The sequence below is a fragment of the Phodopus roborovskii genome, unplaced genomic scaffold (genome assembly GCF_943737965.1).
Source record: "Phodopus roborovskii unplaced genomic scaffold, PHOROB, whole genome shotgun sequence".
NCBI classification, from domain to species: Eukaryota; Metazoa; Chordata; class Mammalia; order Rodentia; family Cricetidae; genus Phodopus; species Phodopus roborovskii.
In genome coordinates this window covers 16,912,053-16,915,854 of record NW_026126636.1, presented here as the reverse complement: position 1 = coordinate 16,915,854, position 3,802 = coordinate 16,912,053, and positions in this window count along the sequence as shown.

Below are 3,802 nucleotides of genomic sequence, written 5' to 3'. Positions count from 1 at the left end.
TTGCCACATTCTAAGCATCTGTAAGGTCTCTGTCCAGTATAAATTCTCTCATGTCTTCTAAGATCTGAGCAACAGGTAAAGGATTTGCCACATTCCTGAGAACTGCAAGGCTTCTTTCTAGTATGAACTTTCTGATGTGCTTTGGTTGTAAGCTCTGGGTAAAAAGACTTGTTACATTCCATACATTTGTAATGTTTCTCCCCAGTATGAACACTTTGATGACTGTGGACTTGAACACTGGTTAAAGGATTTTTCACAAGCATTGAGTCCGGAGGGTTCAGTGTCCAGCATGAATTCTCCATGTTCAATGAGGCATGAGGCAGTCCTGAAACATTTCCCCGCATATCCCACACTCGTATGGTTTCTCTCCGATACTGATTGGTTGTTGCAAAAGCCTGTATGCAGAGCTGAAAGAGTCACCATGTTCTCCCTGCCTGTGATCTTTTTCTTTGCAGTGTTGACTCTCTGATCTTCAGTAATGTTGGAACACAAATTTAAAGATTCCTCACGGTCTTTAGATTGGCAAGGTTCTTCTCCAGTGTGCATGCTTTCATGTCTACCTGGGTTTGATGAGTCAACAGAGGCAACCCTGTGGTTACTGCATGTGTAGTTGTCCGTAGTTTCACTTGTTCTATAAAGTGCACACGTGGAGGGGCCATGAAGCACTTTGCTAAGCACATTACACGACAACACTCCTTTTTCAGCCTTCCCATGGTGATGGACAGAATCACATTTGCAATACTTCTCTGAAAAGGAGTATAGTTCAGATTAAGAGGGCTTGTTCCAACATTGAACATATGATAAATGACTGTCTCCCATAAGTTGTCATTTAACGTAAGTGAACCTGGAACTCCAGATTAGAGCTCACAGTAATGAATATCTTTCAATCATTGTAATTGTATGGATTCTCACAAACACAGCATGACAGCCTTCAAAAAGGTCAGTGAGTTATAACAGGTATCTTTCTCAAAAACCTCTAACTGGAAGGAGATGGAAAAAATAATTGATTGCCAAGAATTAGCTTTGAGAGAGAACTTTTTTTGGGAAGCCTCCATCTCAAAGCCCTACCCCCACCTGCTGTCTAGCCTCTAGCCTGGACCCTAAGAGAGCACCGAGGCTGGAATTTGAATGCTCTCCTTATTTTGGCACCTGAAATACAGGGAATCAGGAAGGTAAATTCAGACCAGTCCTTGAGGGACTGTCTCCCAGAAGACTGGCACTGGAGGTCTCAGTAATTGTAGGCTACAGCACTATCTCACCAGGAAGGTTGCTACAAAACTGGAAGTCCCAGAACTTTGGTGGTGAGTAAAAGAAAAATTTCCCTTAATCCGCCCCACCAAGGCACCTCAAAATGTTTCTTCTGGAAGTGTCCCAGAGACACTTCCTAACTGGCTGCTTCTAAAAGAGCCCTCACCAATGAAACACTATTGGTTCCAAGGACTTAAATGTTTTGTTAAGGATAACTAACTTCCTCCCCCTCCACCCTCTCTAAGTGCTCTCTTTATACAGTCTTCCTTCTTACTAGGGGTCAAACAAAAAATCTACACTGCAACAGTCTATTATTAAGAATAATGGCTCTCTCTTCAAGGGACAGAGCTGCTACTTCACTCATGGTCTAACAAAGAAACAACAATACTTCGGCGATCCTAATTGGTGTGTACCTGTTATGGGCTTTACCCAATCATTCAACAAGATTGCTGAAAACGTAAACAAGGGTCAAATGTTTGCCCTGCATTACTATTTCAGATCCCTGCCTGCTCTGAATGGGAGCTAAAGGATTAAATTCTGCCTTTAAATCTCTGACCTGTCTGGAAGTTCAGATCCTTGGAGCCTCTTGCTGTTATTCATTTAAAAAACTGAGCAAGTTTCACTAACAAGGTGTTAGCATAAGGCTGTGCTGCTTCAAGAGACTATTTCAGCTGCTTGACTCTTACAACTTTTCCTCCTATTGTTACACTGCATATCTGCCTTCCTCTCTAAATGGATGAAGCTATCTGGCTACTGGGTTTCTTTACAAAATATGAGGCCACATATAGGAACTTCCAGTTACCCCACCAGAATCCAGTTCATGGAGACAGGATGCCTCTCCAGTCTCAGGGTATGCAAAATTCTACAGGGTTTCTAGGTTCACTTGCAGACAACTACTGGGCTCAAATTCCATAAAAGCCCACTCTCTTTACATCTCTGTTCTCTAAGAGTTTAATTATTTGCACTCTTCTGAGCCCTTCTGTTCTGGGTGGCCAGCACCTAAAACATCCCAGGGCTGCTACTTGCTTTTTGTCTAAGTCTGAACTCTACAGATTCCACCTTTAACTCTAAAATTTTAATCTCTTATCCTAACACTATGAACCTATTTCTTAAGCTGTCTGTTTGCCTTCTTATTAAATATCTGAGTTTACCTGTCCTCTCTATCATCCTGTTATATCCGTAACAATTTAAAATACACTTCTCCTTTATCCATAAAGCAGCTGCTTTGGTCTTTTTAATCGCCTCATTGTTTATGATACATTATAAAAGATTCATAATTACCAATGTCCTTATATTTTTATATTTCTGATTAAGAGTATCCTCACTTCTGGTTAAGTCTCCTTATGTATATTGTATTTTTGTTTAAGAACTTTGTTTCCACATTAAGATAACATCATTATTTTTTAGGCTAAATTTAACAGAGATAAAACATAAAGTTTCAGGTTTATATAAGGTAACTAATGCAAAATTGTTAACAATACCTTCACTTAAATCATAAACTATTAAAGATAACTATGAAATATAGCCTAATGATTAATTATCTGAATAACATTTGAAAATTTCTATAAAATGTAATATGTGTGATATAAATGTATAATTTATATAAAGATAAACTGTTAAAAATAAATTTACTTCCAACTATAAATATATAACTTATTAATTAAAATTTTACTTAATCTATATGCTACTAACAATTTAAAAATATAGATTACTGACTAATCACATAGTATTCAGATATATCCAATTAATATTTGAATATATTCTTATATATGTACTAAAAACTATATTTATAAAGATGTTGTTGTAGATATAAATAATTCTCTACTTAAGCCCCTTGCCATTTAAGATGTTTAAACTTCTCATGATAAACAGAACTATGCTTTGTTCTAGTTTCTGCCAGGCTTCTATTTTAGTTATATATACTTTGAGTCAATTGCCTTCCTTTATCTGTTAAAGGACAGGGTCAATTCTCGAGAAGTCCTGTCCAAAGACAATCTCAAAATCTAAATTTAATATCTGTAATCACTGCCCCCTATGAAGGTATGGCTAGATATACTGTTTAGCCAAAAAGCAAAGTATTTTATATTCCCTTTGAACATTTGAACATTTTTTTAAATGTAAAACTTAAAAATTCTTCTGATTTTAATGAAGATATCTCTTTAATTTATATACATAGAGCCTTCTAAACAGGAAAGGAAATATTACTGCTTTTAACCAAAATTATTTCTAGGTTTTCAAACTTCTATTATGACTCGAAAAAAAAAAAAATGAGTCTCCCTGCCTCTTTTATAACATGGATTTCAATACAGATTACAAATAGTAATAAGCTGATATATATATATATATGAGAGCATTGAGGCTGGAACCAAAATGAAAGGTGGATGAAAACTTTGAAATGTAAAATGGTCTTTCCTACTACTAAACTTGGCCTGACTCTTGTTTTTTTGTTTTTGTTTTTGTTTTTTTTTTTTCAGCACAGCGTAACAGATTTTACATCCTATGCTATCAAAACAAACAAAAAGACAGGTTATGGATTCTGCCAAGCAAAATGTTC